This window comes from Macrotis lagotis, chromosome 5 (assembly GCF_037893015.1).
Source record: "Macrotis lagotis isolate mMagLag1 chromosome 5, bilby.v1.9.chrom.fasta, whole genome shotgun sequence".
NCBI lineage: Eukaryota > Metazoa > Chordata > Mammalia > Peramelemorphia > Peramelidae > Macrotis > Macrotis lagotis.
This window is the reverse complement of record NC_133662.1, coordinates 115,715,751-115,728,361: the sequence shown is the minus strand read 5'-3', so window position 1 is coordinate 115,728,361 and position 12,611 is coordinate 115,715,751. Positions and strand designations below refer to the sequence as shown.

At 35.3% G+C, this 12,611-nt stretch overlaps 1 non-coding gene across 1 annotated transcript; it reads right to left on the bottom strand.

The window, feature by feature from the left end:
* Positions 1–3,004: 3,004 nt before the first annotated feature.
* LOC141490266 (U6 spliceosomal RNA) lies at positions 3,005–3,111 on the bottom strand. The gene has a single exon (XR_012469123.1). It is a non-coding gene; the product is annotated as a U6 spliceosomal RNA (small nuclear RNA).
* Positions 3,112–12,611: the final 9,500 nt, after the last annotated feature.

The window sequence follows — 12,611 nt, the reverse complement described above, 5'->3', positions numbered from 1 at the left end:
AGAATCATGAGAACACTGTTTACATTAACAACAATATTGTGAAATGATCATTTATCATGGATGTATCTACTCTTGGCAGTTCAGAGAACAAGGACAACCCTGAGAACCCTGCTTTGTATGGACAATACCATTCACATCCAGGGGAAAATATTACAGTCTGAATGCATACTATATTCACTTTTTTAAAACTTCTTTTGTGTTTTTCTTTCTTTTCTCATTTTTTTTCTCCTTAGTTCTAATTCCTCTTTCATAACATGAGTAATCTATAAATATGTTAAACACAAATGTACATGTACAAATTTTCTCCTTCATGGGGATAGAGGACCAAAGGGAGGGTGGTAGAAAAATGTGGAACTCAAAAATTTGCATATGAATCACTTAAAATCTACCATTGCATGTAATTGGAAAAATAAAAAAAAATTTCAATTAAAAATTAGTCAAAGAAAAGGAAATTAGCAGGATGAAATATGTTTTATAAGTTGAAGTTCTCAGAAATAGTATGGATGGTTCTACTGAGAAATGTATTCTTTATCAAGGCAAATATTCAAAGAGAAAAGATGATCCTTTGTTGTGAGTTTGGTAGAAGGAATTGTGTAGCTAGGAGGCACACTGTATAGAGTGCAAGACCTGGAGTCAGGGAGACTCATCTTCATGACTTAAATCTGACTTCAGACTCCTGCTAGTTCTGTGCTCCTAAGCAAGTCACTTGGTTTTGTTTGTCTCAGTTTCCTCATGTGTAAAATGTTTTAGAGAAGGGAAAAGTCAATCCATTACATTATCTTTTCCAAGAAGATTTCGAATAGGAATATATATATATATATATATATATATATATATATATATATATATATATATATATATATATTCCTATTTGGGTTGTTCTAGATGATAGGATCATTAATATAAAGTTGAAACAGTCTTTTACAATCATCTAACCCAATCTCTTCATTTTACAGATGAGAGAACACTAAATGAGTTGTCCAATGTCACACATTTATTAAATGATAAGGTATTGATTTGGACCCAAGCTATCTGATTATAAACACAATATTCTTTCCATCACATCACTGTGTTATGGTGCTAGAGGTAGTGTGAATCTCAAATGATGTTTAAGAAACTTTTTAGAAAATTCATGGAAACCTCTAAAAATGGCATTTTAACTTTGGATTGCACTTTCATGTTGAAATTTTCATTTGTTTGCAGATGAATTCTTATAAGATTTCTATGAATTTTTCTGACTGGAAAGGAAATCATTTGCTGAGCAAGTAGAGTAGGTATCTGACAAAGGAACTGAACTAAAATCAAAGAACATAGATGGATTGAAAATAACTCATTATTGCTATACTTCTTATTGACCTCTATATGCACACAGGTGGCTAGAATCATATAGTTTTAAGAATAATCATATTCTTCCTTCTAATAATTTCATTATCTATTTATAATTGTAGAATAATCATTACATAAGCATTTTACTGTTGAAGAAACAGAGTGCTTAAGTGGTTTACATTTTAATGTAGAAAGTAGCATGTATCAAAATGAGTTTTGAGTCAAATAGATTTGAGTTCAAATACATCCTCAGACACTTATTAGCTATATGACTCCTGTCAAGTAATTAAACCTTTGTCTGCCTATGCTTCCTCAAGTTTAATATGGGAATAATTACAATACTTCCAGGGTTAGACTGAAGATCAAAAGACATAATATTTGTGAAACATTTCATATACTGCCTGGCACATTGCAGGTACTATTTAAATTTTAGTAATAGTTGTAATTTAGTAATAGTAGTAGTAGTAGTAGTAGGGGTAATGGTAGTAACAGTATTAGTCATGGTAATAGTAGCAGCAGCAGCAGTAGTAGCAGTAGTAGTAGTAGTAGTAGTAGTAGTAGCCCCAGCAGCAGCAGCAGCAGCGGCAGCAGCAGCAACAACAGCAGCAACAGTAACAGTAGCAGTAATAGTATGCCTCATAAGTAATTTAAGTACAAATCTCCTGAATCCAATGACAGTATACTATAATTAAGAAGCATGGAATGTCTCTTAATAGAAGGGCTATACATCAATCAATCAATAAACAGATTAAAATTATTTATAGCTACCCTTTAATTTTTTTTAGGTTTTGCAAGGCAGATGGGCTTGCCCAAGGCCACACAGCAGGTAATTATTAAGTATCTGAGACCAGATTTGAACTCAGGTACTCCAGGGCCAGTGCTCTATCCACTGCACCACTTAGCCTCCCTGTATAGCTAGCATTTATGTAAAACTTTTCAAAATTTTTAAAGCATTTTACATGTATTATGTCTTTTGAGTTTCACAATAAACCTGTGAAGTAGGTATTATGAAGCTCATTTTACAGAGGAGGGAAATGAGAGTCAGAGTGGGAAATGGGGAGAAAATGAGCATTTATGTAGTGCCAAGTGTATGCCTAGCATTTTTGCAATTATTTCCTCACTTTTAATCTTACAATAACCCTGAAAAGAAGATATTATTATCTTCATTTAACAGTTGGAAAAATTAAGGCAAAAATAGAGGTCCAATGACTTGATCAGAGTAACAAAGTTAATAAGTGTTTAAGGTCAAATTTGAATTCAGATCTTACTCACTCTAGGTCTGGCACTGTATACATTGTGCTAGTAGCTGCCTCATAATGGTTAAATGACAAACACGGTAGCATAGGCAACAAATAGGATTTGAAGCTAAATCTTCAAGCTCCAAGTGTAAAGTTCTATGCATTATTCGGTGTTATATCATAACATGGGAAAAATTCTAACTACAGTTACATACTTCTCAGTATTAATAGGTAGATCAAGAAAGAAAATCATTTTGTGCATATCAAATATTTTTATTTACATTATGTACTCTCTATGTCCTGGGTCCAGAGTAAGGGATCATTTTATTTAGAGGTGGAGGAAACATCAGAAGTCATATTGTCTAACATGCTCATTTTCTAGATGAGAAGATGGAGGTAAAGAAAGTTGACTAATTAATTCAAGGAAGCATCATTTCAGAGCAGGGATTTGATGCTTCATGAATTTGTGTGTCATCCATGTGCAGAGGCCATGGTAATCTTCTCTGTATCATTCCAATTTTAGTATATGTGAGGCAGAAAAGAGCACCAGAACTGGCATTTGAACAAACATCCTCTGATTGCTTAAACAATGCTATTTCTACATGCCACATAATCTTCCCAAGGAACTTAAGTCCATATCATTTTTTATTTTAAATTTATTTTTATTAACGATATTATTTGAGTTTTACAATTTTCCCCCAAAATTGCTTACCTCCCCCCACAAACAGAAAGCACTACCTCAGTCTTTGCTTTGTTTCCATGTTGTACCTTGATCCAAATTGGGTGTGATGACAGAGAAGTTATATCCTTAAAGAGAAGTCTAAGAGGTAACAAGTTCAGACAATAAGATATCTGTTTTTTTTCTAAATTAAAGGGAACAGTCCTTACACTTTGTTCAAACTCCACAGCTCCTTATCTGGATACAGATAGTACTCTCATTTGCAGACAGCCCAAAATTGTTCCCGATTGTTGCACTGATGGAATGAGCAAGTCCTTCCACGTTGAACATCACTCCCATGTTGATGTTAGGGTGTACAGTGTTTTTCTGGCTCTGTTCATCTCACTTAGCATCACTTCATGCAAATGCCTCCAGGTTTCCCTGAAATCCTGTCCCTCCTGGTTTCTAATAGAAAAATAGTGTTCCATGACATACATATACCACAGTTTGCTAAGCCATTCCCCAAACTGAAGGACATTTACTGGATTTCCAATTCTTTGCCACCACAAACAGGGCTGATATAAATATTTTTGTACAATTGAGGTTTGAGAGAATTAATTTCTTTTTTCATTGGCTCATTTGAGGATCTGAGAGAATTATTCTCATTTTGTATTGGTCCAATTGATGATCTGAGAGATTTATTCTCCTTTTGTATTTGTCCAATTGTACTTTCTAAGGTTTTGTTTTCTTGTTGCAAGGTACTAATTGTCTCTCCCAAATTTTTAAGCTCCTTCCTTATTTCTTCAAGGAAGTCTTTCTGTGCTGGAGACCAGATTGTATTCTCCTCAGAGGTTCCAGGTCTCTCCGAGTTGGGGTCTTTCCCTTCCAGGAATTTTTCTATGGATCCAACTTTCTGTTGACCCTTCTTCATTATGCTTAGACTTTGAGTTGGGGAGGCGCTGGTTCACAGGGGCTTGGGATTGCTAAAGACTTTACTCACTGAGTGCAGTTTCTCTGGATGGCCAAGAGGAGGTGCTGGTTGCTTTCTCTGGAGTGTCTGTGACCTTGGTTGAGAGTCCTTCTCCCTTTGCTTGAAGGGAGGATTTGGAGATATTGAATTATTTTGCCTTCAATCAATGGTGGGCTTTACCCTGGCCTGAAGTCATTCCTCAGCTGGGCCGGTTCTTCTGCTCACACACCTGGGCCTGAGGCTTAAGTAGTTTGTAATTGTTTGTTTGGGAAGAGGCCTCAGTGCAATAGAGGTGTGGACTCATAGTTTCTCAGACCTGAGGAGCCCAGGGATGGTGTCCACAGCTCTCCTGCACCAGAACTAGAACTCTCCACCCCCAGCCCAGCCCCCAAGTTCCAGGGGGACAGCACCAACACCAGCGCCTGCTTCCCTGCAGACCCAAGCCCCATTCGTCCAGCCCCACCTTGATCTAGCCGGCCTGGCTCTGGGGCCCTCAGACTCCTGGTTCCAATTCCGCTGTTAATCTGGCTGATCAGGGCTGATCCTCCCTCTGAGCACAGACTCACCCACCTGAATTTGGCCAAAGCTGCTGGGGGAGACAAATCCTGAGGTAGATGTTCTTTCTCCTGGCTTTTCTTTCTGGGTTTTGTGGCTCAGATTTCTTTTAAGAGGTTTGTTTCATGTGATAGATGGGGAAGAGATCAGGAGACTTTAGAACTGTGCCTGTCTTCTCTCCGCCATCTTGGCTGGAAGCCATATCATTTTTAAAATATACTTTACTGTCCAACAAATGGCTCACTTTTCTTCCAATGGCAACCATCCCAAAATGGCCCATGGAAATTAAAAATGATATTCTTAGGGCAACAAGAATTTGACTTCTGTGTTAAAAGTCTAAACACTGCCTTCTCAAAGAATCAGGTTTGGAAAAGAACAGTCTGAAACTACCATGGCATCATTGGTTTCTGGAAGAAAAGATGAACCCAGGAGAATATTAGCATAATTCAAGGAGAGAGTCATTGCTTTTTGAAAGCAAAGTTGAACAATATGAATTTGTCCCAATGGAAATATCCTAAGAATGCCAATTTTGGATTATTTGGATTGAATCTAGGCTATAAACTAGCTGTCTTCTAGGATCCTCTTTCCCAGTAGAATCCAAAGAATTGTTTTGTGGGAATTCTTGAATTTGACATAAAAACCATTTATAAATAATTATAAATAAACAGACAACAGTTTGTGATACTGAGATTTTGGTGAAAAAATTTTTTTTTCCTGTGTTCTTTCCTTATCCTTAATTTTATTTTAAATTAGAAAAATATTTTATTTGTTTTCTAGCTACAAACAGCAGTAGTAGTTTCATCTCTTCAGGGTATAGATCAAGTATTGGTATTGCTGGATCAAAGAATATTTACGTTTTATTGTCCTTTAGGCATAATTCCAAATTGGGCTCCAGAAAGTTTAAATCAATTCACAGCTCCATCAACAATGCATTGGTGTTCTAGATTTCCCACATCCTTTCTAAGGTTGACCATTGTTCTTTCTGGTAATATTTACCAGTCTGAGAGCTTTGAGGTGGTACTTCAGAGATCCTTTAATTTGCATTTATTTAATCAGCAACAATTTAGAGCAATTTTTCATATGACAATGGAGAGCTTTGATTTCCTCATCTACAAATTTCCTTTGCATATCCTTTGACCATTTGTCGATTGGGGAATGTTTTTTTTTTTTAAATAAATTTTGACTCAGTTCTCTATACATTTAAGAAATGAGTACTTTGTCAGAAACACTAGTTGTAAAAATCATTTCCCAATTTACTATATTTCTTTTGATCTTGGTTAGAGGGTTTTGTTTGTGTAAAAGCTTTTAAATTTAATGTAATCAAAATAATCCAGTTTGTTTATAATGAAGGGCTCTATCTCTTCCTTGGTCATAAACTGCTTCCCTTTCCATGGATCTGACAGGTAAACTATTCCTTGTTCTCCTAGTTTTCATATAAAATTGTTTTTTTATGTCTAAATCCTGCACCCATTTTGATCTTATCTTGGTACAGAATGTGAGATGTGGATCTAATTCAAGTTTCTGCCATACTAACTTCCAATTTTCCCAACAGTTTTTTCTTGCTAATTTTTTGTTTATTTTATATTATTACAATAATTTTATTGTAAGAATAACAATCAACCCCCTCCCCCAAAAATGAGAAACCTCAAGAATAGTTAGAGAGAGAAAAAATATTTACTTCAGTCTATGTTTAAATTCCAAACTCTATCTCTGAGAGGAGTTGCCTTCCCCATCATAGCCACCAGAGAAGATGCTTCAATATTTTCCCCACAGCAGCTATTGCTAGCTGTATTTCCTTCCACTCCATTCCTCCCCACTCTCATTTATTCTATTCTCTCTCCTTTCATCCTGTCCCTGTTCAAAAGTGTGTTTTATCTGAGTAATCTCTCCTGCGATCTTCCCTGTCCTCTATCACTTATTTCCACCTTTGCTTGCACCCCCACATCCCCCCTTAACACATCCGTTTCCTCTTATTTTATCTCTAGGGTAAGATAGATTTCTATACCCTATTAAGTGTGTATGTTTTTTCCTCTCTGAGCCATTTCTGCTGAGAATGAATGCTCACTCATTGCCCCACACCTTCCCTCATTCCACTGCTTTGTTAAAACTATTTCTTGAATCTTATATGAAATATCTTAGCCCCTTCTTCTTCTCCATTCTCTTCCAGTACTGTCCTTTATCACCGTTGACTCTGTACCATTATATTCAGCTTCTTCCTGTGCCTCGTATATGTGTGTGTGTGTGTGTGTGTGTGTGTGTGTGTGTGTGTGTGTATGCTCCTTCTGACTGCTCTTATAAATGAGAAAGTTTATCTTCCCATGAAGGAATACAAATAATTCAACATCATTAAGTTCCTTATAATTAGTCCTTCTCATCTACCCCCTCTATGGTTCCCCTGAGTCCTGTACATGGAGATCAAACTTTCTGTTCAGCTCTGGTTATTTCAATAGGAATGTTCAAAAGTCCCCTGTTTCATTGAAAGTACATCTTTTCCCTTGAAAGGGGATGTTTGGTTTTGCTGGTTAGTTGATTCTCAGTTGCAAACCAAGATGTTTTGCCTTCTAGAATATCATATTCCAAGCCCTATGAGCCCTTAATATGCTGCCAGATCTGTGTAATCCTGATTATAGAGTCATGTTAGTTGAATGACTTGCTTCTAGAAGCTTTTAGTATTTTCTCTTTGACTTGAAAGTTTTGGAGTTTGGCTATAATATTCCTAGAAGTTTTTCTTCTGGGATCTCTTTCAAGATTTGAATTTCTTCAATGTCTACTTTATCCACTGCTAGAATCTCAGGGCAATTTTACTGTATTATTTCTTGAAAAATGATGTCCAGGCTCTTTTCCTGGTCATGAGTTTTAGGTAGCCTAATAATTTTTAAATTATCTCTCTTCATTTCCAATGAAATATTTTACATTTTCTTCTAATTTTTTGTTTGTTTGATATAGCTTTATTTCTTTCTGAGTTCTCATGAAGTCATTGGCTTCCTTTAGTTCCATTCTGCATTTGAAGGAGTTATTTTCTTCAGAGAGCTTTTTTTATCTCCTTTTACAGCTGGCCAATTCTGTTTTTAAGGCATACCTCATTTGGCTTGGCTGTTCATTTTTTCCATTTTATGTAAACTGGTTTTTAATATGTCATTTTCTTCAGTATTTTTTTTTTGGTATTTCTCTCACCAAGTAGCTGACTTGCTTTTCATGATTTATCTGCATAGCTCTCATTTCTCCTCCCAATTTCTCCTCTACCTCCCTTAACTGCTTTTCAAAGGAGTTTTGAACTCATCCATCACCTGAGCCTATTTTCTCTTTCTCTTGGAGATTTTGGATGCAGAGGCTTTGGTTTTGTCAACATCTGTGTATGTATTTTGATTCTCCATGGGACCGAAGTAATTTTCTATAGTTAGATTCATCCTTTTCTGTTGTTGACTCATTTCCTCAGCCTATGATTGATTTACTGCACTTACAAGGTTTTGGGGTATTTTTTTGGGACAAACCACAGAGACCTTAATTTCTCCAAGGTCTTATGAGAGACTCTGATAGCTTGAATGCCTGTGTTTAGGCCCACCCCTCTGCCCTGGAACTGTGAGAATGGTCCTTGCTTGGCTATGATAATGTGGGGATCCAACCTGCAACCTAGATCTGAGTATGGGCATACAATTCAGTACTGCTCCATGAAGAGCAGAGAGAACTCCGCAGTCTCCCTGGATCCCCTTACCACATGTGCTGAGAACACTGGAAATGCTAGGTATATCTCCTGACTCCCCCTGCTGGTTCTACTGCAGGGCTGCTCTGATGCTGGTGCTTGCTCAGCACTCACTGTAGTATGGCAGAGTTCTCTCACCATCCCTTCCAGTTGTCCCTGATGATCCCTTGGCCAATAGGTCTGGAAACCACCCCTTCTGCTGCAGATTGAAACACCCAGCCCAACTACACTGAGGCTTTTTCCAACCCCTGTTCCTGGTAGAACATACCTTTCTTGCTGAACTTTTAAGTTGTATTGGATTGGGAAATTGTAATACTCAGTCTTTCTTTCGGTTCTGCCACTCTAAATTTTGGCTAGAGTCATAATTTGATGGCTTTTGGACTTTTTGGGGAATGAATTTCCTGCCTTGAAGCTTCCATCTTGGCTCCTCCCCTTCCCAAGTTTTTATTGAAGACAGTGTCCTTATCCCAGAAGCTGAGATTTTTGGGTTTATCAAAAAAGCAGATTAATATAATCATTTTCTGCTGTCTCTTTTGCAGCTAGTCTATTCCACTGATCCACCACTTTATTTCTTAACAGTGCCAGACAGTTTTGATGAATGATGCTTTATAATACAATTTTAGCTCTGGTGAGGATAATAAAAAAAAATTCTTTAAAAAAATCAAGGAAATACCCTAGTTTGTTTCATTTCTTATTCCTTACCTGTTGTTAACATTACCTAGATTTGTGTTGTTGTTATTTTTCATCCTCAAAATTAGATGTTGCTTCTAGCAATAGTATAATGCTTGTTTTATAGTATCATTTGAAATAAATATAAAAATTTATGCTCCGGTAGCCTCTTTATTCTGGAAAATGTGAATAATTTTAATTCGCCAAGACCCTCAATGCATAATATAAAAAATCTGTGATAATTTAATTTAATTATCATTTATATTTCTCTTAGATTTTATGACTTTCATAATAAGAATGAGGACTTTTAGGGGTGGCTAGGTGGCATACTGCATAAAGCACCGGCCCTGAAGTCAGGAGTACCTGGGTTCAAATCTGGTCTCAGACACTTAATAATTACCTAAATGTGTGGTCTTGGCCAAGCCACTTAAACCCCTTTGCCTTGCAAAAACCTAAAAAAAAGAATGAGCACTTTCTAGTTTTCCAAGTATTTTAAAAAAACAAATAACATTCCCAAACCAACCTTATAAATCATTTATAGTGTCTGTCATGAATAAGAAAATAACTATTGATTAATTCCTTTTTCCAGAAAGTAGTCACTCTCATCTCAGGGTAAGTCATATAGAAAGGTTAACAATAAACTTGAAGAAATTATGACCCAATTATTAAATATTGGTTCTACTGCTTACAATCTAATTTCTCTGAATAAGTCACTTCACTCTCAGGTTCTCATCTAGAAAATAAGAAACTTGGATGAGAGGAACAAAGAATCACAGAATTTTAGAGTTGAATGAGACATTCCTTCAATCACATGCACAAAAAGCAATTCTCATTCTTACGTGCTCAATAATTCATCATCTATTCTCTCCTTAAAGTTTTCCAATGAAAGACTCCTCCAACAATTCTTAAAACAATTCAGTCTAATTTTGGACATCTCTGATTTTTTTGAAGTTTTTTCCTTACATCAACCCTTAATTAAATTTTTGCATATTGTTTCTCTCCTCATGTGACATAGACTCAAGATCCCTTACCTTTCTGATTGCCCTATTCTGGAGATACACTATCATTTTATCAACATCCTTCCTAAACTTTGATTTGTGCAATTGAAACCTAACTCCACAGGTTTTCTTACTAGAACAAATTGTAATAGAGTGGTTTCCTTATTTCTGAAGGTAGTAGGCCTTTCCTACTGTAGCCTCCATGTCATCTTACTTCCACCATATAATACCTACAAAATTCACCCTGTTACTATAATTATAATATTTTTGAATTAACCTTATTGATTTTCATCTTCTTAAAATCAGTCTGATATAATTGCACTTGAAGATTTTTTCAGAGGCCACTCCTCTGTGTTAGCTTTGGGTCATCTGTAAAATTTATATAGCCATATACACACACATATACCAGATATAGTTTTATCCAAGTTGTGGATACCAAAACTTCCTTCCATGAGATCAACTATATATTCCAGGAAACTTGCAATAAAATATTTTATTATGATTACATTGGAACATTACTGAATAGCCATTGAGACTGTCTATTAGACCGGTTTGGTTTGTTTGTACTGTCATCAAATCAGTATTTTTCACAGGCATATCATGAGAGACTATTACACACTTTTGTAAAATCTAGATAAATCATCTAAAACTTTCTCCCTAGTTATCAAACTACTAACTCTGTTGAAAAAGGAAATAAGGTTAATCTGGAGTTATCCATTCTTGATAAAGTCATCTTGGAACTTTGTAATTATTTCAAATTATTCTTTTGAATTATTCATTTTATAGTTTTAACCCTACCCACCCCCCAAAGGGTAAATCTTACTAGCCAATAGTTTTCAGGCTTAATTTTCTTTCCCTATTTTTTTTTTCAAATAGGGACATCATTTCACTATCTTCAGTCCTGTAATGTTGCTCTCATTCTCAAGATCATTCAAACATCACTGACATTATCATAATGGTTATGACTGCCAGTTCTATAAGTATCTGAGGCAATAATTTTTCTAGTACAAATAACTTGAATTCATTTAAAGCTTTTTGGTACTCAAGTTACTATATTTTCATTTATCTTGGATATCAGCTACCAGTTTTTCATTTTTGTATTGTGAATTCTATTTTTGATCAAAGATTAGTCCTTAAATGGAGCAAATAGAAGTAAAATAAAAATTAAACATCTCTGATTCCTATTCCTATTACAAAATGATAAGCAATATCTATTTAAAACTACCAGCAATACTGTGATGGGGTGTGAATACTAAATGCATTCACAATTGAATGAATTATATCACAAAAATATTATGTAGGAGATTTTTACAGTGGAAGGAAAGATGAGAGGAATGGAAAATACTTGAATATTACTCTCATCAGAATTGGGTCAAAGATGGAATAGCATACTCCATTGTTATAGATGTTTATTTTACCCTATAGGAAAGTATGATGGGAAAGTGATAAGAAAAAAAATAATGGACATGATAAGATGGCAGATTCTGGGAGGCCTATTTAGGACAAAAATAACTTTAAGGATAGACAGGGAAAGAGAGAAAGCGAGAGAGAGAGAGAGAGAGAGAGAGAGAGAGAGAGAGAGAGAGAGAGAGAATGATAAAAGAGGGGAGGGAGAGAGAAATAGAAGGGATAAAATACCAATCATAATTGTGAAAAAAAATTGCCACAAGTTTCTTTTGCTAAAGGCATCCTTTCAAAACTATATAGAGAACTGAAACAATTTTTTTAGAATTAAAGACTGTTCTGTAATTGATAAATGTTTAAACTGTAGTTAAAACAGTAGTTTTAAGATGAATTAATCAAAAAAAAATGTTCCAAACCATTACTGATTAGGGAAATGTAAATTAAAAGAATTTTGAGGTTTCAGTCCACATCTATCAGATTAGATAATAGGACAGAAAAGGCAAATAAAGAAATTTGGAGAGGTGAAGGAAAATTGAGACACTAATGCACTATTGGTGAAGTTGTTTACTGGTTTAACCATTTCATAGAGTAATTTTGAACTATGCCAAAATGCTATAAAACTACTTATACCTTTTGACCTAGCACCAGTGCTATTAGGCCTGTATCCCAAATATATTTTAAAAGAGAAAACAAATGTATTTCTATGTATAAAGATATTTATAGCAGTCCTTTTAGTGGTGGCAAAGAATTGGAAATTGAAGGGATAACAATCAAGTTGGAAATGACTGAATGAGTTGTTTTATATTAATATAATGGGATATTTTTGTGTAATGGGAAATGGTGGGAAGAATGCTCTCAGAAAAGCTTAGAAGGAATTACATGAACTGATTCAAAATAAAATGAATGACCTAGAACATTGCACACAGTAATAACAATATTATACAATGATGACCTATGAATGATGTAGCTGTTCTCAGTATTATAATGTGCAAAACAATTTTGAAGGGTATATGATGAAAAGTTATATCTGTCTCCAGAAAAAACCCCAACAAAAATTGATGTAGTCTAACTGCAAATTGAATCCCTTTTTAAA